The sequence below is a fragment of the Myzus persicae genome, unplaced genomic scaffold, assembly GCF_001856785.1.
Source record: "Myzus persicae strain clone G006 unplaced genomic scaffold, MPER_G0061.0, whole genome shotgun sequence".
Classification (NCBI taxonomy): Eukaryota; Metazoa; Arthropoda; class Insecta; order Hemiptera; family Aphididae; genus Myzus; species Myzus persicae.
In genome coordinates this window covers 137,991-163,008 of record NW_019103919.1, presented here as the reverse complement: position 1 = coordinate 163,008, position 25,018 = coordinate 137,991, and the positions used below count along the sequence as shown (strand labels likewise).

The 25,018-nt window shown below is 32.2% G+C and overlaps 1 pseudogene; it reads right to left on the bottom strand.

Annotated features, from left to right (window-relative positions):
• Nucleotides 1–458: 458 nt before the first annotated feature.
• LOC111036333 lies at nucleotides 459–23,513 on the bottom strand (annotated as a pseudogene).
• Nucleotides 23,514–25,018: the final 1,505 nt, after the last annotated feature.

Sequence of the window (25,018 nt, the reverse complement as noted above, 5' to 3'; positions counted from 1 at the left end):
CGGTGGGCACTGGGCATGATTGGGGATAAGTGTATGCAGTATGCTGTAGTGGTATGCTATTAATAATTATTTAGGCTACGTTATACACAACAACAGCAACAAATCCGAAAACTGGTGAGTGGTGGATAGAATGTGAGCTGAAAAGAGCTATCGGAGTGTTTCCAGCTATACACGCAGTAGAAATCGACTGAAAAGTGTTTAAAATAATTATTATATGCAGTAGAATTGTTTTTAACGTTTATTAAGGATAAAATAGTATCTAAGTATAATTTAATAAAAGTAAGTATTAAAATAGTAAAACATTTCTTAATTATACATTTTTTTTTTGTCGCATATGTTATAGATAAAATTCATCTTTACATTACGTTAAAAAAAATATATGTAAGTATTATGTAAAAAGCACACGTTATATGATTATGATAATGCGTTGCTGGTTGTTAATGGTTTCACTCACACTATTTGTTATAAACAAATATTAACAATTACAATAATGAAATATGCATGATCAGAGAGTGGTTTCACCACACCTGGCACTTCTTGACTGGGTTCATGTTGGATCCTAGAGCACATTGGAAGTCGTCACTGAATTCTTTCATGTTGGAGAACGAGCCGATGACTCGGAAACGGTTGGGAGAATGTTTGCTGCTGGAGATAATTATCTCCTTCAACTCCTGACTTTCCTTTGAGCACCACATATTGGCGGCGTTCAACCAGAATATCTGCTGCGGCGTGTACTTTTGGAGCCCGGGCAACAGTGGTTCGTCTTGTCCCTTGGCCCACTCTCTGTACGCGTGGTACGTCAGAGACAAGCCTCCATTGTCAGCGATATTATCACCCAGCGTTAGGGTGCCGTTCACCTGCGGAAAATAAGCCATTGGGCTAGGTCTTAGTCCTTGGTTGGGATGGTTTAAATATAAGAAAATATAGGTTTGAGAGGGGGTGGTTATATGAGTATTCGGCATAAATTGTAGATAAGCAAAATATATTTATACATTTTTTTAAATATAATTGATCGGTGTTTTTTAAAATATCAATTACACCTCATTACAGTGTTAAGACTTAAGAATAGATAACACAAATTTCATCTAGATAAAATACACTTAATTTTATCCGCATTTATCTAGATACAGATAAAGATAAATGCATTTCACATTTTTATCTAATATAGATAAATGTAGATACAACTATTTTTTATTATATTGAAAAAACAAATTTACTTTTTTGTATACGTGAACATAAAGTAAATAATAGTTTATACATACACTACTATGGTAATACTATGCACTAATTTAATACTGTTTAGATTAAATAATTTTAGTAAAACAAAATTAATATTAATCATAAAAAAGCGGCAAGTGGACACCACAGTAATATCTAACAGTAGGCAGGGTTAGGCAGTATCTTCGTTACAAGTATCTAAGATACGTATCTTAGATACAATTGTATCTTGTATCTTGATATAATTATTTAAAGTACCGAGTATCTTGTATCGCGATACATTTTTAGACAACGTATCGAGTATTTGACAAAACAATTTTGTCAAAAAATACTCGATACTAATGCGATACTTAAAAAAATTAATTTTTTAGGATTATTTTTACTCGCCTATCTACCATGCAACCGTAACTGTTTGACTATGTTTTAGTATACTACTATAATATGTGTAAAATAACATGAGAGATGCATTTAAATTTATAAATCCATAATTTAATTGCAGTACAACTTGTACGAAATTATTTTTCAACTTATTAGCCATATAAATTTATGTCTATGTACTGTGATGCACCACACATACACGTTTAATGGGGCTTAATGTCTTTACCGTATGTTTTTTGTCGTGTCATGTATACTATTCAGTATTCGATATGATGATGTCTATAATTTATTTTTATTATTATTTATTTAATTTAACGGTTGACTTATTATTATTACATAATTACACTATTAACTAATATTTGGAAATTTATAGTTAAATGCGTTTGTCTAGATTAACAACCTACTTAATTGTGCATAAATAACATTTTAATAAAATTCTGTGGATGTGTGGGATATGACTAATGTTTTCAGATGTATTGAGTATCGAGTATCTAGTATCTCGATACTCTAAATCCAAGTATCTAGTATCGCGATACTTACATTTTTTAGTATTTTTCCCATCTCTGACAGTAGGTTACAACTTACAAGTGGGTCACTTTAATGGATGGTGTTAAATTTGATTCTGAGCTGTCTGATAGACTAAAATATTATTTAGTAATTAAGTTTATTTCATGATATTATTGTAATTATAGGAATTTAAATTCCTAAGCATTAGTACTACAGTAGATTAAATTCATTTTTGCAAAAAAAAATACGTTTAAAAAGTCATTGTGTGTGTAAAATATAATAATATACTCTAAATTCAAAAAATGTCGAGTAGGTACCCACGAATATTATTTTTAAATTACGAATAAATCACTCAAATCATTATTTTTGGTTATTTAACAATATATAATTTCATGAAAATTTGAACATAAAATAACTATAGAAACTTTCCAAGTCAAAGATCGCCCTGTGAACTTTCTTGATTTTTAATTTTTAGGTATCTATGTATTATATACTATGCATTTTTTTATATTACAATATGATTAAACCGAAATTGTACTTTAAGGAATTATTAATTGTAAATTAATTTATTAAGAAGGTATTAGAATATAGTAGAATATGGTAGGTTGAATATAGCTGGTTTGAATTTAAGAGTTATTTAAGTCATTTTGCTTGTTTAATTTATGAAATTACCCATTGATTAAACTTGATAACGAACAGTGTACCAAGTATGAAATTGTCCGATATCACACGTGGTATAACAATTTGAATCTAGAAAAACGTTGGTGTAACCAGGCCATATTATATATTATATAATCGTCATCATCATAACTGGCTTTTATAACTCTATTATAGCCAAAACTATGTCCCTCCATTTCTCTCGATCTTGTATAATTTCCTTCCATTCTTTTACTCCCACAGTTTTAAGATCCTCTTCTATTATGTCAAGCCACATGAAGAGCCTTGGTCTGCCTTGAGGCCTCTAAACTTCTGGTTGCCATTCTATCACTGCCCTAATGATTTCTTCTTCGCTTCTTCTCATTATGTGCCCAAACCATTATAATCTTTGTCCCTTTATGTAGCTAGTGATTGGTGCTTGGCCCAGTTCTTCCTGTAATTCCTTATTGAACTTCCTTCTCCACTCATTTGTTCTTGCGTCGCGAACTGGTCCACATATCTTTCTCCATATTTTGTTTTCGAAGGTTCTAAGTCTTCTTTTCGTCACGCTTGTTGTTGTCCATACTTCACACCCATAAGTGAGAGAGGCCTTATTATTGCAGTGTTTAACCTTACTTTTGTCTTCTTAGACAGCGCTTTTGACTTAAAGAATTTTGATAGTGCAAAAGAGGCTCTTTCTGCCTTTGATATCCTCGCACTTATCCCCCGTGACCAATCATTATTTTGTACTAAAAAGCGCAACTAAATATAAGAATTCTTCCACTTTTTCAAAAGCTATTGATTTAAATACGTCTTGTGGTGGGACGCTGTCGAGAATTTCTAGAACTTTTGTTTTTTCCACATTAATCTGTAACCCTACTTTTGCTGCAGCGTTTTCGAGAGCTAAGTTAGATTTAAAGCATCCTCTAGTGATTCATCGAGGATGTTCAGATCATCAACAAAAACCTAAAATCTGCACTCGATGTTCATTGATCGCTAACCCACTTTCTGCATTTGCATAATTCTTACCGCCTTTTCAAGTGCTAAGTTAAACAGTAGCGGGGATAGTGCATCACCTTGTTTAAGGCCAGTTTCTGCTGTGAAGGCGTCAGATAGTATGCTATATCGACCCTTACTTGGTATTTTGTCCCTTCCATGCACATTTTGGTGAGTGATATAAGCTTGTTAGGTATTCCAAATTCTTCCATAATATTGTACAGGCTCTCCTTATGGGCTGTCATATGCTTTTCTAAAATCCACAAAAATCTGCCGAAAATTCTGACGATATTCATATTCTTCTCAATAATTTGTCCAATTATTGAAAGCTGTTCCATTGTCGATTTTCCTTTGCGGAACCCGCATTGGTACTGTCCTAGGCACTCTTCTGCATATGGTGTTAATCGGCTCAGTAACATCTTGAAAAAAACATTGTATGCTGTATTTAACAGGGATAAACCTCTTAGAACAATCTGTTTTGTCACCCTTCTTATGTAGAGGTATGATTATGGCCTCCTTCCAACTTATAGGCATCTGTGCTTCACGCCACGTCTTCTGACAAGCTTTAAATATGAAATACCGCATTTCTTTCCCACTATATTTTATCAGTTCTGCTTGGATGTTGTCTGGTCCGGGAGCCTTCCAATTTTTGAGGCGTCTATAATTGCTTTATCAGTTTCCTCCTGGGTTATATCCAAAGGTTCGGCTTTTTGAAATGCTGTCTTTCCTATAGGGTTTGCTGGTATATTGCTATTGAGTAACTCTATAAAATATTCTCTCCATCTCTCAGCCTTTTTTCCATGTTCCATAATAATACAACCCCCTGCACTTTTAACCGCTTTTAGACTTGGGTTGAAGTGTTGATGTTTTTTTGACGATCCTGAAGAAATTTCTTACTTTGTCATGGGAACAATTTCTTTCTGCTTCTTCTAACATTCCATTAAGAAATTTCTTTTTTCCCTTTGAATTATATGTTTGCATTTTCTACGTTCTATTTCGTATTTCTCCTTTGTGTCTTGATATTGCAACATCAGAAAACTCACTCTCGATAATTTCCGCTGTTAAACCGCTTTCCTACACACCTCATTAAACCATTCATTATTTTTTTCTTCATTGAACCAATTTCTTGTTCTGCAGTCTCCATAAGAATTTTATTGACTTTGTTCCAGTCCTCGTCTATATCTTGTAAGTTGAGGTTGAGGTCTTTAATATTTTTATCCATTTTTTTCATAAAATTTCTTTGAACTTCTGGTTCTTTAATTGCCTCTACGTTGAGGTTTGTCTTTCTTTTTTCCCTCAGTTTTTATGACTCAATAAGTTAATTCTTAGAGTTGGTAGGACCAGGAAATGATCAGTATCCCAGTCAGCCCCTCTAAAGCTTCTTACATCAATGATACAGGACCTGAAGCACTTTTGTATTAGTACATGGTCAATCTGATTAGCTGTCTTACCACCTGGTGACTTCCAAGTTATCTTGTGTATATCTTTGTGAGGAAAGGTTGTACTACTTATAATCATGTCCTTGGATGCTGCAAATGATATAACTCTCAGCCCATTGTCATTGCAAGTGTCATGAACGCTTTCACTTCCTATAATTGGTAGAAAGTGTTTTTCCTTCCACATTTGGCGTTCAGATCTCCTAGCAAAATTTTTATAACGTTTCCTGGCAGCCTTTCATATGTTGTATCTAGATCTTCTTAGAAAGAATCCTTAATGTGATCTTCATTTGTGTCCGTGGGGCATGTACACATATTAATATAAGATCCATCGGTCTGCTTTTTATTCTCATCACTGCTATCCTTTCCGAAATTGGCCTGAATTCTTTAATATGTGGTACAACTGACTTGTGCACAGCGAAGCCGCTCCCAAAACTGTGTCTGTCTACCATTCCTGAGAAGTATATTTCATAATCTTTTACTGTTACTTATCCTGTTCCCTTCCACCTTATTTCCTATAAAGCTGCTATTTTAACTTTATATGACCCTAACACCTCCACCAGGTTCTGACATGCACCACTCCTATAGAGGCTTAATATATTCCAAGTCGCTATCTTAAAATCAACCATCCGATTTCCGTGTCCAAAATTAAAACCATTTCTCTGTGTCCGAGGCTTATTTTGTGTTGGTAACATGACAATAAAATTTTTCTAAGACAGGGTTGTCAACCCTGTGCTAAACCCCTAACCTGAAGGACCAGACTTCCTCAGCCAGTTAAGGCCAGGGAAGGGCTATTGCAATGCACTGTTGTACTGTGCCACTTTCCCTACGCCTATATTTTATATGATATATACATAATATATATTTTTGATTTTTTGGTTTCAGAATTAAGTACTTGTGTGCTTATTGAACTTGTTTTTAATTTTAAATCATTAGCTATAACATTTGAACATTTTGTAAATATTCAACTAGAATATAATTTGTTAATTTTTAATTTGATAATTTTTTTCAAAATTTGACTTTAAATGCTTTTAAAAACAAGATCGTACTTGAGCATTTTTAATATTTTTCAACTGCTGTTGGCATAATAGGTATATCAGGAATCTTGTATTATAATTTCCAAGCTTTTGACCGAGTGAAACAACATTTTTTATCGACATGTTTAAAGAAAAATTATAATAATAGAAAATGCTATAAAAAATGTCTATAAGGCTATAAACAGTTCAAAACGAGTCAAAATATTTTTAAATGTGAATATAAACATTCAGTGAATATTTCATGTGTTTACGGAATTTTTTTTTAGAGTTCAATAAATACCAAAATCGATTTTTTTTTAAACGGGTTTTCCGTACAAATTCCCGTTTTTCTTTAATTTTTTGGTTGTTTTTCCAGCCGCGTTTGAAAACAATTAAATTTTTTTTTTACTTTTGACCGCCAAAGTGCTAATTAGATTAACTTTCTTACCAGAAAAGATGCTGTTGAAGAAAGTATAAGCTTTTTTTTGTTGTGTCTATAATTGGACAAAACATTAAGTCATTTTGGGGAAAACGAGTATCTACAGTGTCAGTTGAAGATAAAATGTGTAAAGACCACAATTAGAACACACATTCAAGAGACGATAGTGGACGATATGTACCACAGTCGCCATTTAAGAAACATATACTTAGTGACCATAACTCATACTGTAATTCACTTAGACGTTCACACCAAGTGGAGTTTTTTTTTGTCCAAACACTCAGACATTAGTATTCTGTACAAAAAGCTTATGCGAGAATACCAAGATTCAAATCACATAGAAAAGGTACTACTACATGACGAACACCAACCAGTGAACATTTGCCAACCAACTAGTAGCACGATAGAACTTAGAGTAGTTTTTGATGGATCAAGCGTCATGGACAGTGATCTGACACTGAATGACTATCTACTCAAAGAACCAACATTCCAAAAAGATATTATAAGTGTTTTAATTGATTTCCGGCTTTCTAGATATGTCTTTAGTACCGATATAAAGCAAATGTTTCTACAGATGCTCATACATCCAACGCATTGTCCATATCAATGCATACTTTGGCGAGATGAGCCAATTGAACTAATTATACCATACAGTTTAAATACAGTAGCATATGTGTTGGTGACGTCACCGTATCAAGCCATTCGCACTTTTAGACAACTTCTGAGGATGAGGTGGCCACTTATCTGACTCTTATATAACTCTATATGACTTGACTTTTGTTATAGCTCTGAAAAAGCTTGTGAAGCTGTTATTTATGTTTTCACCAAGTCCACTGTTTTAACGTCCACCTTACTGGTGTCTAAAACCAGAGTAGCTTCCTTAAAGAAGATTTCCATTCCGCGATTGGAATTTTGCAGTCCTCTGCTTTTCGCTCAACTCATACAAGCTCTCATCCCATCATTAAACACCATAAACACCAAGGTTAACAGTATACATTTATAGAGTGATTCGATGTTAGCTCTCCATTACATTTAGTGACAACCGTATCACTGGACTACATTTGTGACAAATCGGATGACCCGTGCTGACTTCACTCTGGTAAATGCTATGTGATTGTGAACAAATCTGACAAGTACTGAAAATTGTTAAGTAATAGTTTATCAGTTTAAATTTCAAGTGTCATGTTTTTTGAAAATATTACGATAAATTATACCACAATCAACAATTTGCAAGTTCATTTAAAAACCTCTCAACGACACCTGTAGTTAGACCACTCAGTATTCAGCACTTCAAGTGTGTTTGACTTGTGCTTCTTCTCTATTAATTTTCTTTTATAAGAAATAGTATATCCATTATGTATGGTTGCACGTGCTTACAGCTAAGTTATGTCATGACTAAGTCACAAGAACGAAACTTCGCGAAAGCACTTAATGACGCGAACGCTCTTTACTGAGCGTAGAAGTACATGCATGGAATGAACTAAAAACGACCCGCCCCATTTGGACCATAAATGTTGACGTTAAAAAATAACATCTTGTTGTTCTTATTCATAGTATTTTGACCGTATTCAATTGTGAAAAGATAAATGTGTATCATGCATGACATGAAAAAAAAAACAAATTCACAGCATTTTTTACATTACACACAATTAATGATAACGATTATAGGGATAGAAATAATATTAGTGATAACGACATGTTACGTAACATCATTATTAGAATTTTAGAGATCTGTAGATTACGAAATTCGGGAAAAATTACATTTTCAATAAATGATAATTCAACCTCGAAATTATACCTCGCAACAACTTTATCTCAAACATTTATTTTATTACACATACCCTGAGACCGATTTCATGAACAGTGTAATTTTCATACTGTCTAATGAAGCACTTCTCCTTTTCCAAAAATCGTTTATTCATCTCCTCTGACCACCAGTCTACCATGTTGCCATGCAAATCATACATTCTGCCAGTGTTATCAAAACCATGAGTCATCTCATGACCTATTAACCATCCAACGGCACTGTAAATCATATATTGAGGACGATCGTTGGAGAAGAACCCATTTTGCAAGATACCAGTGGAAATCACTGGAAAATTAAAATCCTTTATAATATCATATTAAACACAGTTTTAATAATGGCTATGTTTAGGTAGTTGTTATATATAGGAAAAGTGTTCAAATGTATAAATAATTGCAACCTAACCTTGCGAAAATTCCATTTTAAATGTGTTCAATAAAGTATCAATAATTCAACTTGTTTTTAAAAAGTTTAGCATTAAATAATATAAAAAATGTATTTTTTAATTTCGAATACATTAAGTATTGAGTTAAGTGGGAGAATAAAGTGAATGAACTTCCTAGAGTTCTATTTTATATTTTTGATTTACTCTGCTACTAATACTTCACCCGAAATATTGTGGATTAGCCATGAAAATTACTATTCAATGACTTCTAAATTGTGTTGATTTATTTGAATTTTTTAAATTGCCATTTTGGTTGGTTGCCTGACTTTTATTTTAAAGATGAATTTTATCTTTTAACTATTGTACAACACTATTGGCTACTGAATAATTAATAATCAGGTACCGATACGTATAATTATATGCCATGTACTATATCTTTTTCCGATATTACTCACTGAAACTATTCGCAAATTGAAAATAGAACGCATTTACATCGTTTGTGTAGTCACTGTAAAAAATCCAATCAAATGTATGAACAAGTTGTTTTAGTTTCAAAGACTGTTTCCCAATTTCAAGTGCAGTTATATTCAATGCTGATGTATAAAAGTCTTGGTCGTTGACTTCCAACTAAAAAAAACACATAATTACTAACTAAATACTCATAAGTCATAACGGTAACAGTTTTTAAAATGTTTTAATCAAGAATCGTATTCTAATTTCCTATGCGCTCTAGTTTGGACGTATGGAATTAATTACATGTTCATAATACGCATTCAACTTGCTATCGTCTGTAAGAAATAACTACAACTTTCACTTACAAGTTACAACATATATTACTTTCAAAAAAAATAACTTTAAAATACATTCACAAAAATGCAAAACCATTCGGAACGACGTGCGTCCCACGTTCGCACACGACAACAACTACAATACCACATAACCTCTAACATGAGTAATAATAATAATAGTAATAATGATAATAGTAATAATGATAATAGTACTAATTATAATAGTGATAATAGTAATAACATCACAGCTCGGCCATCCTGACCTATCCCAGTCTCTGGGATTATTACACAATATCTTTAACTTAACATCATAATTTCTAATAACATCTAAACAATATTATAACAATACATAATAGGATATTACATTCATAATAGTACATCATACATAAAATAATAATTAACCACAAAAAAAAAAAATAAATAATAAGTAAACAGTACATTTTTAATATAAACATCAATAAATAATAACATAATCATAATACATGAAATATAATAAAGGATCATTTTTCCAAGCTCCTAACCCAATGTCTCATGTTATCTGAGCTAATGACTCCTTCATAAGGCACCTGAGTGTGCTGAAAACCTTCAACGTCTTTGACTATAAATCTATCATTTGGTAACACTTTGTCTATTATATATGGGCCCTTAAACTTAGGTATTAACTTTTTATTCACCCCCACACTAACATCTGTATTTTTAATTACAACAAAATCTCCTTTTTTAAACAAGGTAGGTTTCTTATGTTTCTCATCATAATATTTTTTGTTATATGATTGATTTTTTACTATCTTGTCCTTAGCCTCTTTTCTTATTTCCTCCAAGTCCCTGTCCTTCTCCACTTCCACCAATAACCTCCTAAACTCACCTTCCACCGTACCATGTTGATATACACCAAATAATAACTTAGATGGGGCTTCACCCGTCGAAGCACATAACATATTGTTCAATGCGTACTCGACCTCATGCAATACCCTGTCCCACCTATTTAAATCTACTGTCTTTTTTGCCAGCATTGCTGTTATACAACGGTTTACTCTCTCAACCTGACCATTTGCCCGGGGTGTTGCCGTTGCCACTAATACCAAATCTATTTTTTTCTGGGCTAAGAATTCTTTAAATGCATTAGATGTGAACGTTGAACCTCTGTCAGATATTACCCTCCTAGGTATACTATAACACCTGAAGTAGTCATTCATATGCTTAATTACTTCTACCGTGTTAGTTGTTTTACAAGGATATAACCTAACAAATTTAGTGAATGCATCAACAATTACAAACAAATATTTATTTTTTTTACCTGTCTTCTCTAGTGGACCGTAGTGGTCAATATGGATTGTATCAAACGGTATAGGAGTCTTAGGTATAGGGTGCAACTCACCTTCCTTCTTACCATATACTGGCGAATATGAGATACATTTCAAGCAATTTGAAATAAAATTTTTTACTTTTTCTCTCAAGTTGGGAAACCAAAATGTTCTCAACACTACTTCACTGGTTTTTTCTACACCCAAATGACCATATTCTTCATGCACCGATCTTATCACATTATCCTCCATGCTGCTAGGGACGTAAAACAACAACTCACTTTTATACTTCCTATATACTAAACCATTTCTCATTTCAAAGTACTTATCCTCACATTTCTTCAACCGCTCTTTTAACTTGTTAATCTCTTTATCCTCAATTTGTTTAATCGACAACGTTTGCTCAAAAGTATTTTCGTACAACATTAATATATTGGTATTCCGACTTAATGCGTCAACGTGTTTCATTTTACTTCCTGCACGATGTTCAATACTGAAATCATAATTCTGAAATAATAACGCCCATCTTGCAATCCGAGGGTTCATATCTTTCTTGTTCATAGTCAACTTAAAACTTTCACAATCAGTGAACACTTTGAACTTAATACCATTGAGATAAACATGAAAACGCTTCACTGCATACACCAATGCCAAACACTCCAGTTCATAACTATGATATTTAGCTTCTACCTCAGTGGTTCTCTTACTATAATAAAACACAGGATGCATTAAACCATCTTTCTGTTTCTGTAATAGGATCACTCCATAACCCAATGCACTAGCATCACAATGCACCTCGGTTTCAGCTGACAGAGAATATAATGCCAAAATCGGCATTTGCACCAACTTATTCTTTAACAACTCAAAGGCCTGTGACTCCTTCTCCCCAAACTTAAATTGAGCTCCCTTCCTTAACAGTGCATACAGTGGTGCTGCCAAAATGGAAAAGTTTTCAATAAATCTCCTAAAATAACTGACTAGTCCTACAAAGCTGTGTACATTGGCTATTGATTTAGGTATTGGGAATTGTGTCACCGCTGCTACATTAGCCGGATCAGGTCTCACTCCATCCTTATCCACCACATAACCCAAATATGTTATCCTCGACTGCAGAAAAAAACATTTATCTTCCCTCAATTCAAGTAAGTTATTATTGCATGCTATTAATACCGATTCTATTATTTCCAAATTTTCTGCTATAGTTTCTGTGGCTATCAACAAATCATCTAAATAAACTAATAACTTTCCAGACCTTATTAATTCCCTAAATACTGTTTCAATATATCTCATGAATGCTGAGGGACTATTGCAGTACCCAAAAGGCAATCGGACATACTCATATTGCCCCAAAAATGTTGAAAAAGAGAGATATCTGGACGACTGTTCCGATACTTTCACATGGAAATAGGCATTCTTTAAATCTAACTTTGTGAAGAAGATCTTCCCTCTTAAATTATCTAATAGATCATCTATATGTGGAATCGGGTAATGTTCTTTCACAACTCTTTTATTTAATTCTCTCAAATCCGCACACATTCGATATGTATTATCTTTCTTTTTGACTAATACTATGGGAGAACAAAATTCAGATTTACTTTCCTTTATAATACCTTTATCTAACAACTCACAAATTATATCCTTCACTGCGTTCCTCTCTACATATGATAATCGACGAGGTTGATAATTAAAAGGAGTGTGGTCTTTCAAACTTATATTGACTTCGTAGTTTATCTCAGGAGTCTCTGGCTTTAACACCTTTGAGTAACAGTTATCATATATTTTTTTTAACTTACATCTATCACTAAATGATACCTCACCTATGTTCAACTCCACCTCATCTTCCAACTCATACTCTATTAACCCTAAGTCAACCAAGAAGTCATTACCATTACACTGTTCTTGCTTCGAATTTACCATAATCCTACCATCTTCACCAAACCAAATATTCATCCCCTTAATGAAATCTCTACCCAATAAACATTCGGATGACATAGTCTGATCATCTACCACATAAAACATTTGTTTCTTACTTAAATCATAATCAACTAATAGAACCGTAGCATCAGTAACCGCTTCAATATTCAATTGAGACCCGTTGATACCCGAAATAAAAATATCATTATTAAACGGTTTTCGTTCACTAGTCCGGATAAGATGAGACTTAATCAAAGAAATTGGGCTACCACTATCTACCAATGCATTAACAGTAACAGTCTCCTTACATAATATTATACTTACCCTTACATTATATGCTGGCTCTAACAGCCTGATCTCTCCTGCTGATCCACTATGTTGCCGCTCGTTCTGTCGTCGAGATTCTTCATTTGTGTCATTCCTATTTTTCTGATCACGTTCCGGACACGCTGACCGCTGATGTGCTGTTGAACCGCAACCGTAGCATGCTCCTTTTGGTCTTACTGGACTGGGACAACTTGGCGCAATGTATGTTCTGGATCCACAGTTGTAACATATCCGGCTTGTTGCTGTCTCAACACCCTTCTGACTCCTACTCGAACTTTCCGCTTTGGGCTTAGGACTTTCTCCTCTGGGCCACTGCTTCTCATTTGAATTGGACAAAACTATTTTATTTTGAAATCGAACATTTCTGTGCTCCACTAACCGCATATAGTCCATAATGTCAAATAGTAACTCATTTTCGTCATTATGAGTACGGCTTAACAAATATTGAAATAATTCTTTCAACTGGATACCGTCTAATAACTGTTCCTTGGTATCAAACAAATCTAATTCCAAATCTCGACAAAGTCGAACCTTTTCGTGGAAGTAGTCTAGAATACTTTCGTTTTTACCTTGTACCCGCGCTGCCAATGCCTTCCATCGACTGCCCGTGTTAACCTTTCTGAAGAACGTTGCTTTAAACTGCTGTTCAAATTCTGACCATGAATTGAATCTTCGCCCAATATACCATTGACGGGCTGGACCATCCACGTTTACTCTCGCCGCCTCCAACTTGAGTGCATCCGACCAACGATGTAATGACGCCACTCCACAGAGCGTGCTCAACCAATCCGCTGCTTCGTGGGGCTTACACTTACCATCAAACGTTGGTAGTACTTTCGACAAGTCCGGTGGAGCGTATACCTCCTCAGGCGGTTTCTCCTTTATCGCTAACATCCTCATTAGTAACTCGTTCTGTTTGAGTAATGTCTGCATCAAAATCGTGTTCCCGTCTTCCTTTACATGGCTCTGAGTGTTCTGAGAACTCTGGCCGAAGATCACACGATTCACTTCATCCGCAGAGTACTGCGTCTTGCCGTCGACATTTTCATCCACATTCATCTGGCCATTCATAATTAACATTCGTTCTTTATCCCACTTCTGATTTAAGAAATAACTACAACTTTCACTTACAAGTTACAACATATATTACTTTCAAAAAAAATAACTTTAAAATACATTCACAAAAATGCAAAACCATTCGGAACGACGTGCGTCCCACGTTCGCACACGACAACAACTACAATACCACATAACCTCTAACATGAGTAATAATAATAATAGCAATAATGATAATAGTAATAATGATAATAGTACTAATTATAATAGTGATAATAGTAATAACATCACACGTCCAATAATTCATTAGGGTATGCAATTACATTGGTCATCGACTTTGCTTTGTCTATCGCCTGTTTCCTACATAAAAAAAACGATAATAGTAATAATGACATAATGATTTTAAATGTCAACTCTCTGTATCTACTTGTACTAGGTGCTGAATTAACTGAAAGTCAAACTTTACCTTGTTTCATCGTCCATCCACTCATTGTACGATAAAATTTTGTACAAATCCTCCATGATACCGTTTACCATTTCTAAAACATACTGTTTAGTGTTTTCATTGTGAACCCGTCGAACGTACAATGACCCAACGGCCAGTGTAAATAATTCATTACTGATATCCATGCATTTCTCCCATCGGGGTTTTATCTGCTCTTTCTTGTAATATTGCTGTTTTGTTCTGAGCTCGTCATTTAGATAACTTACGGAATCCATAACAGATCTCCAAATCACATAATTCGCTTGGACCCTGATGGAAAAATCAAATTAGCTTCACCTACGTTTTGAAGAGAATTATATAGATTATTTCAATGATATGTTGAGATGAATTTTATCAAATCATTCAATGTGTAATAACGAAAATTAATTACTGGAAAATTAATTTATATTATGTTGACGTAGATTGTAGGCTTTTATTACAAATCAAATGAAGGTAAAATTTGGAAGAAAATAATATAAAACCGTTTTTAAATTTAATAATACATAGTTTGTATTCATTTTATAATTTTAAATAGTGACCAGTGATCACGTTTCTCTGAGTGTTTCCATAACATTTGGAGATAAATTAAATAATGTCATAAATACATATACCTAATACAGTTCCAAAATAATAACAATAACATGACCTAAAGCTGTGAGCAATACTTGCATATAATATGTAAAAAAGTGACCAAAAACCTTTTGGGGGTTTTGCTGAGAAGAATTTCCAAGTGCTCCAAGTATTTCAACTGACAAGCTATAATGTAATCCTGATGTACGAACAGTTGGTTGAAGAACTCTTGCCATGGTGTGTTAGGGAAAATTTGTTGTAGATCGAGGATGTTCATAGATTGATAATCTTGTAATGGGATCTCGCCCAATCGCTCTTTTATCTTGGCCAATTCTATCTCAAACTCTAACGACTCCTTCATCTCATTCATAGCACTGTGTGGGTCAGCGCCGAACAGCACCGCGGTGTCCACCATGTACTCGTAGTACTCTTCAAGAAATATGTTGTCTTTGTCATTGACCAGGTGCGCTTGTTCAAGTCTCAAGGTTGCTGGGGCCAACTGAAATTTTGGTCGGGTGCAACAACACCCGTGAAATGCATTATTAAGATTTGGGCAGTAGTAAATTCTCCCTATTATATGGTAACCAATTCCGGTGGTAAAATCTCCATAAGGTAATCCCCCTGAGTCAAAATCATCTTAATTGAAGAAAAGTATGCGTACACTCTACTAACTACCACGTTGTCTTAAACTGTATTGCTATTTGCTACATTGTGAATTGTAATCACAGATGCTGTGATTCTAACTATATTTTATGTTGAATAATTTAGTATCATAATATACATATTTAAAAAGGTACTTTCACTTTTTTGATTCGTAGCAAAAAAATGTAACGATTTTACAATGTGTATTTCTGTTTTTTTCTGTGGCATCAACTTTTAAGATGAGTAGTAAAAATGCTCCAATTTTCCACATAACAAATTTCAAAAGCAAAGCGAAAAATAAAAAAAAATCCAAGAAAAATGTTACATTCAAAAATCATGAAAACAAATATAATGATAAATATTTTATTTTATCTTGTACAACTATTAGTAACCAGTGGCCTATGCTAATTAAAATTAATAAATATGCAATATTTCTACAAATCATTCAAGTAAATATTTAAAATATAACCAATGAATAAACCCTACATATAAAAAAAATGTATTCATATTTCAGAAGTCGAAATCTTTATTAATGGGTGAGCAAGTAATCGAACATTTGGCTACATTATAAATAGTGGTTGAATAAGTCCTCTAAAAACATCCTCCAAGCCTCAAGAAATCTATTGGTATAATTTGTATTGAAGCCGGTGCAGTAATTTTTGAGTAGCTAATGACAAGTGATCATCAGATGATTATGAATAGAAAATTATGGATTTAAACATAAATCCTGCGTATATGGTAAAATAATATAATTCATCTACTTGGGTAGGCTCACTCGTCGAACTTATTAAATTCCCAGCTTCCAAACATATTCCAATGCAACGCAATGAATTATAACTCCATATTATACTACTCATTTAAAATTAATTTGGTAACGTTTATAATAATTATATATTTTTTTATTATTTACTAAAGTATTAATCCTTAATGAATAGAGAACTCATATTTTGAAATCGTTTAATATGGGCTGTATAAATTTACTTTGAATTTAAAAGTTATGAGGCTTAATAAAAACAATCAGTACTATTGTAATTAAAGTATATCTTAATATACGTAAAACAAATCTAAAACCATGTACATGTATAGCTGGACAGACGGACGGAAACTACGTGGGTATAAGTATTAAGTATATAGCTATACAAGGTGCAGTAAATTAGATTAGGTTAGTTCTACTTAAATTCTAGTAGGTTCATAGGCGGAGATCCTTCGAAATATTGAGGGGGCTCAAATAGTTGGTAACAAACAAACCCGTGGGGGCTTTGCCCCCACACCCCAAAACCTTTTTTATATTTAATAACTCATTAAAATAATTAAAAATTCTCATTATTATACCTACTAATTAGAATACTCACAATAACCGAATCTAACCTAACCTTTTCAAACAAAAACAAATTTATATATAAATTTGATGTAAAATTCTTATTTTTTACAGTTTAAGTATTTATTTAATAATAATAATAATAAATTATCCCTAAAACATTCTGTAATCTGTATAAAAGTATGTTTTTGTTTCTTAATAATATTTCAAACACCTTTATGGGAGTGTATTCACAAACTTTCCAACTTTTCATAGTGATAGGATGAACATGCAGGGTATGAACTATGAATGCATAAAGGACAAACAAACAGACATACGTTCGGTTCTACATTTTATATAGATTTTATAATATGTATTTAAACAACGTCCCTACCTATTTTTTTTATCTTACTAATTTCAAATAAATTGTTGATTGACCTAATATTAATTCTCGTTTATACTGTGAAGAGGGAATAGTTATCTTTTATTATTTTTTGAGAATGTATGAAATATTCAAATTATATACTTTATACTAACGAAATATGTCTTAAATCTTCACACATGCATTGATATTCCAAATACAATTTGGTCTATGAAATCAGTTTGATTTGAATCTCTCACATTTATTTTTAAACCCTCAAAGTCATGCATACATATTACACATAGTCTGAATATAAAAATGTTTACTATTCAAACTCTGCACGTAACGACAGTAGGTAATTGCTTTTGTTTTATGTACTATTATGTTGAATAGAATGATATTGTATTAATGTAGGATAGCTCACATATATAAATGATTGCGTGTTGTTTTTTGGATTAATATAGACAACCATTGAGATGAAGTAGTTGATCATCTTGTTAGGCACTCTTAACTTTTGCATGATGTCCATCCATGTGAACTTCGATTCGTTCCATTTCTCGGCTTCCAGAACCGGCCAACCCCCGATGCTTTTCAACATTTCCTTGATCGATCGCAAGCCTATCTTTTGGATTTGTTCTATCAACATAAAGTTTATAATATGATAATGACAGGGTTTCCTAATTATGTGCTAAAATCATGTTTGATTGTTTGAGTGGTATTTTTGAGACAAAACAGATTACCTAATTTTTAGTTATTATTGTATCTATAACACATATAAAATCCAAATACCACTTGGTTACTGATCGCTGTAACTCAAAAATTAAGCAACGTATGAACTTGAAATTTTTATTAGAGGTTCTTCTCATATTTTTACCGAGTAATAAGAAAGGATTTTAAAAAATGTTGCGTTTTAGTTGAGTAACTAACAATTATAAATATTCATCGCCAATACGTATACTGTGCTGCACGACACAGGCTCATAGCGGCCCGCTGGTTTTCAGCTACTCGCAAGGCTACAACCTATTCTTTTTGGCCGTCGTGTAGATAAGAATTGTTCCGAGAAGTTATAGGGATATATTGAAAATATGAAGAAAAAAAAAACAAGGTATATTATTATAGTATATTATATTTTTTATACTATTATACAAATGTATCAAATTACAATCATATCTAATCTCCTATAACTAATCCAAACACAACAATGGGAATACCCAAGTTATAGTAAAAATTTCTAGCTATATATGTTTTTCCATAAGACTATAGCAATATGTGCAGATTGGAAAACCAGACTAAAATCTGTTTCAAAATTTTACTCTCGCAGTTCGAACATGTAACGAAAAATACTTCCGAATAAAATATTTTATATTATGTGAATGCGTATTATTACAATAACCAATATAATAATATTTAATAATATAATAATTTATATATTATTATTATAATATTATTATATTATAATTTATAGATCATTATACCTAGGTCCATACAGGATTTAAAAAAGGTTTTCAGCATTTTGAACGGTCTCAGTTCATCCGGTTGAATGGGTTCTGCGACAATCATGTGCAGCTTGTTCCTAATTATTTTTGCCATCACTGAGAATCGGGATCGTTCCCATTCGTCATAATTGAGAAATGTGTTTTCTAGATAATTGCCACATGCAAACTGATAGAAATCATCACATGGATCTACTGATTGATCCATGCTGTTGATTATGGAAGCCGCTAGCATATTAACCAGTTTTAATATCATGATATAAAACATACATATATATAAAGATAAGATATAAGTCATGAGATATATTGTGAGACCTGACAAATTAAATATCTTTTGTTCTAATCAATATTTTTTTATTTTTTCTTATTCATAATTTATTGACAATTTGAGCTATTTGTAAAATATAACATTTTTAAATTTATTTTTTTAATACTAAAAATAAAAACTTAACATACGTTTTTTGAAGTAACTCATTTATTTTAAAAGTAATAACTTTGTTCAAAAAAATTTAGATTTTAAGAAGCAGGTACCTACTTCAAATTTCTCATAAAAAAATGTATATGGGTTACACATTTTGAATTAAAAATGTTTTTTACGAGTGGACCAATTTTATATTTAACAAAAATAATGAGATGTTCAACAATTCGAAATACGATGAATCCTGCCTATAATAGCGACACTTACGGGACCATGAAAAGTGTCCGTTTTGTACAGGTGTATACGTAACAGAATACAATTAAAATGTAACAAAAAAAAAATGTTACAATTAAAATGTAATGTATTAAAATGTATGTATGAATTAACGAACAGAGAAAAATTTACAGCATACAATATCCAAGCGATACTGGATCAGCATACGCCATACTGAATACTATTAACGTTTTATACTTGTTATATATTATCTTTATGACCGGTGATAGGCGATTTTAATCGGTATTAAAATTGGCCAGTAACGCTGTTAATACTTAATAGTATGGTTAAGTAATATGCTCGTATTCATATAATGTATACATATATGTATATAGGTACTTGATTTTGAACCTAGATAGCTGTTCATCGTCAAAAATATTAGTGTCCATGTCCAGGGGCGCCCGCAGAGAGGGGCCAGTGGGTGCCATTGCACCCACTGGGATTTTTTTGATGAACCAAAAAATTTGGTGTGTAATAATGTACATATGTGATTACGTATGTATTATATAAATTTAATTTTGCACCCACTAAGCAGTAAGCTGACTTTCTGCTTGCGCCCCTGTCCATGTCTGTAATAAAAAGAGTCCGTTATAGACAGGTCGAAATACATTGCATGGAATGCCTATCCTTTTGCCGGTACCTTATTATTTGGTTGATACCGAGTTGCGGTCGAGATTATAGCAAGTAAAAAAAAAAATCTGAGTTGCGGTCGGGATCAAAACAGGTAAAATATCAAAATAAGTAAAAATCCTAGTTGCGGTAAAAAAATGTGATTAATAATTATTATGTTTTAAATATTGACTAAGTTACATATTATTATGCTGAATACAAAAATTAAAAGATCAAAATACGTTACGTCAAACTACAAATTTATAGTTAGTTAGTTTATAGTTACAGTTATTTGTGTTAGTTACTCATATTTGTATGATACACATTTCACAATTTGTATTAGTGCAACTCCAAGACATTTCTCCTGTCTTAAGAATACGGTACTCTCTAAATTTAAAATTATTTAATACAAGCAAAATTTTCCCTTTTTCACTATACATTACAGATAGTTGTGGCACCTGTTGATACAAAAACGTCTTGCAATAGACTAAACGATATAACGTTGACTTACGTTGACGTACGATAACATTGTGGATAAAGCTGGCGCCTCGTATCACAATAATTGGTGTAATAATACGTGAAAATAATAAATTACAAAATTTTGCTAAAAAAGGATACTGATATAGTTACTAAATACTGCTTCACCGTTAGATCGTGAAATTATTGACGTGAAAATTGGATAAGAGCATCAGATAATCGATAACCGGATACTATTAAGACGTTAATTTTAGCTTCAATATTATTAAGACCGCAATTCGTCTATTGCGACCGCAACTAGGACAATACCTATTATTTTGACTGTTAAAAGAGGTGTCTGCATTAAACAGGTGTTCCTTTAGACAAATAAACTTCACGACTAAAATAAATGTTTTTATAGTCAATATTTTTCTAAAAACAAAATTTAAAAAAATTGGATATTTTGAATTTTTCAAAAAAATGTATATTAGATTTTAAATCTTTTATTTTTAGTATTAAAAAACAACTAATAAAAAATGTCACATCCCGCAAGTACCTCAAATATCAATAAATTATGTATATAAAAATAAATCGAGTCACATATCAAGTGAAGGATGATTACCAGCTGTCACACAGCCGGCACTGAGACAAAAATTGTTAAATTCATTTTGTTCACCAGTCTGACACGGACTCATTGGATGGGCGACCGACCCATTTTTTTCAGCTGATATCGATTGAAGACTCTCTGTGGAAATTACAGAATTTAATGTTAATTATAATTGTAAAATCTAGTTAAATTGTCACTATACGTAATTTATATGTGGCATAATATTGTAATCATTGAAATATTTGCGAGCAACACACGTCATGTGGGTATGCTGGATAGTGGATACCGTCGACTTGACGCGTTGTAATTGTAATTTAAATTACTTGGGAACCGATCATATTTTTAAAATATTATAAAACAATAACTAAATAAAATCGTAGCAATTACAGTTTAGTTAGATTTCATTAAATATTTTTTTTTCATATAATCTACAATTATTACTGAATGCGGTATTGTGAGAAACATTTACTCCATTGAGAAAGATAGATTACTATAATGTCCAATTGGGTCTTATTTCGATATTATTTTTAATAAATTAGTTAAATAAGCATAAACACAACGTGACTATATTTCACATGACCAATGAAAATATTTCCGTATTGGTATTATGTATAATATTATATTTTAAATTAAAGAGAACTGAAGTACGTAGTTGGAATAGTTGGATGGTGTGGTGATACATTTAATTTAATTTTATATTTTAGGTATATTTAAATATTTTTGATAAATATATGGGTAATAAAATTGAGACATAGGGTGCTTATTTGGCTCATGCGAAATAGGCCTGGGCTTTACGCCTATGGCTACTATATTAATATAGATACAAATGATACAATGTGTTTTTTATGCATTACATTTTTGGTTATAAATTATAATACAATAGTATCGATAAGTAATGATATTATTGTAAATACACCGTATGAGTTACTACACTTAATATACAGTAAAACCTCGATAAGACGGAATCGCATGGGACCATGACATTTTTCCGTCTTGACGGGGTTTCCGTCTTGACGGGGTTTAAAAAAGTTAATTTAATATAATTAAAGATTACATACATATTTATTTTAAACCAGTTGGTACATATTACATACAATTTATACTTATATTTATTATAATTTTATATTTATACTTATTCATTTATATTTATTCATTTATATTTATTTATTACATACATATTTATTGTACATTAATATTTTATTTTAATATTTTTTAAAAACGCAGCGACACGAACGTAACGATATATGATTTGATACTGAACCAAGCAACTCAGATAATGTTGTATACTTGTATAGTGTATAGGTACGTATCAATTTTATTAGTTTTTAATGTCATCGTACGCGCTCGTATATCGATAATCTATGGGTAACGACAGTACGAAAATAAATTTATTACACGAAAATCGTGTTATATTTCCGTCTTAGCGAGGGTTTTCATCAACTTTCATTACAAAAACGTGTCCGTTTCCGGCTTGGCGAGGTTTCCGTCTTAGCGGGATAAAATTATATGCAATTTGAAACGTTACCAAAAAATTTTTCCGTAATACCGGGGTTTCCGTCTTACCGAAGTTCCGTTTTAGCGAGGTTTTACTGTAGTTGATTATCAAATATATAATGAACTGTAATACTTATCTTCTATAATGATATTATGATGACATCACGTAAAATATTAGGTATTACAATATTTTAATCGACAATCTAAGGGGCAATATATTTTCTCGGTACTGCGACTTCGTATCGATTACCAATTACCATACTATCACGGTAACATAAATGCCCATAGCGAATGCTGGCGAATTTTAAAAGTATTGGCGCACTTAAATGTGTCATGACGTCATGTACAATGCAAATATACCCCGTGCCAGCTATCAATAAATTAATCGATTATCACTATTTATGCTTAATTAGTAATGTATAGTTACTACCTACCATTACGTATCTAACCTATACTTATTTTACAGTCTTACTCGCGTTGCAGCTGTAGTTCAAGTACAATATGGACAGAGCTATAGCCAGGAACGAGGATACCATTCTGCCGGCGACGATGGTCAGATTCCTTTCCAAGTTGTTGGGGCTTCTGAAATGGATCAAAGACCAATATTATTATCCCAAGATAATAAAATATGAAAACATATAAGTACCTACATAGGCTGCATGACTAGGCGTATTATATAAATAGGTGATTAGGATTTCAAGTAGGTAACGCCGTCCAAATATATCAGCTGGATGTTCTATTATTTAAATGAGTTTTTGGGTGATCCCATAGGAAGTACTGAAATAAGCGTTTTGTAAAATGTTTAAAATATTATTCTCACTTTCGAAGCAATGTAACATGTATTTTTTTAATAAAGATTTTTAAAATATCTTAACTGCTACTGTAATTGCTTATGAGGAACCTTGTAAAAAACTGTTTTTTTTCATGCCTTAACTTATGAGTCGATTAATTGTATTGTCACTTTAAACTAATTATTCTTTTGATATAAAACCCTATAATCGATTAAAAATTTAATCTGAAATATCAAATATTATTTAAAATTATAATGTTTTATTATGTGAACCGCCTACTATAAATTGAGATATGACATAAGTCCATAACGGGTAATTCTGAGAAAACAAGAAAAAACTGTTTTTAAGCTACCAGTATGATGCATCTCTTCCGTACTGATTATTTACAGTGGTAAAATAAAATATTTTTTTTTACAAAATATGTTCACACATGATCCGTCTATCATTTGATAACACATCCAATTCAGTATCTCAATGACTCAATATGCAAAAATTAATCACAATTTACTGACCCTTAAGTTTGCCGTTGCTTAACCTTGCCTTGCTGTTGTAATTTGGCACCTATTTACATTTTTAACGTATTTACAATATTTTATTAAAACAAAAGAAAATGTTTAAATATTTTATAAATAACCTATTATTTAAAATTTGTTTTATTTGCCCTTTAAATTATGTAGCATCCCTCGCCCTTTTTTAGCAGTCCGCGCCTGTTTACGGTTAATAATTATAACTAATTAATTAAAAGTAAAAATAGTGCCTATTGTAAAATATAGCTGAAATTGCGATATTGTATATTCATATAACACAATGCATAAGATAATGGATATGAATCGCATTGTTGAGAAATTAAACACGTTTGTATCAACGCATTATTAATGTAGTATACATCATTTATTTACATATTATATTATAGTACCCAATAATATTATGTATTTCTAACTTTAAATAAAATTAACTTTTAACTTTAAACTTAACTTAACGTGTTAAAAAAATGAGTTGACTTGCCGAGCCTTATTTGTATAGTGTGTGTAAGTCGTTGGACGGTTGACGAGAATATTACTACTGCCCGAGAGACTGCCCAGCCATGCGTTCACTCGAAAAATATCAAATTGCACTCAAGAATACTATATAGGTTCTATACGCCTACTGTTGTAGGTGTCGTTGATCCAATAAATGTATTTCCACAAATCGCTTTACAGTTAACACGATATCGTTATTGTATTTCAAGCGTGCAAAAATCTAACCGATTATTGACTAGGCATTTGAATAGTTGTTAATAAGAAATATGATTAGACTTTACATCGTTTGTATCATAAAAC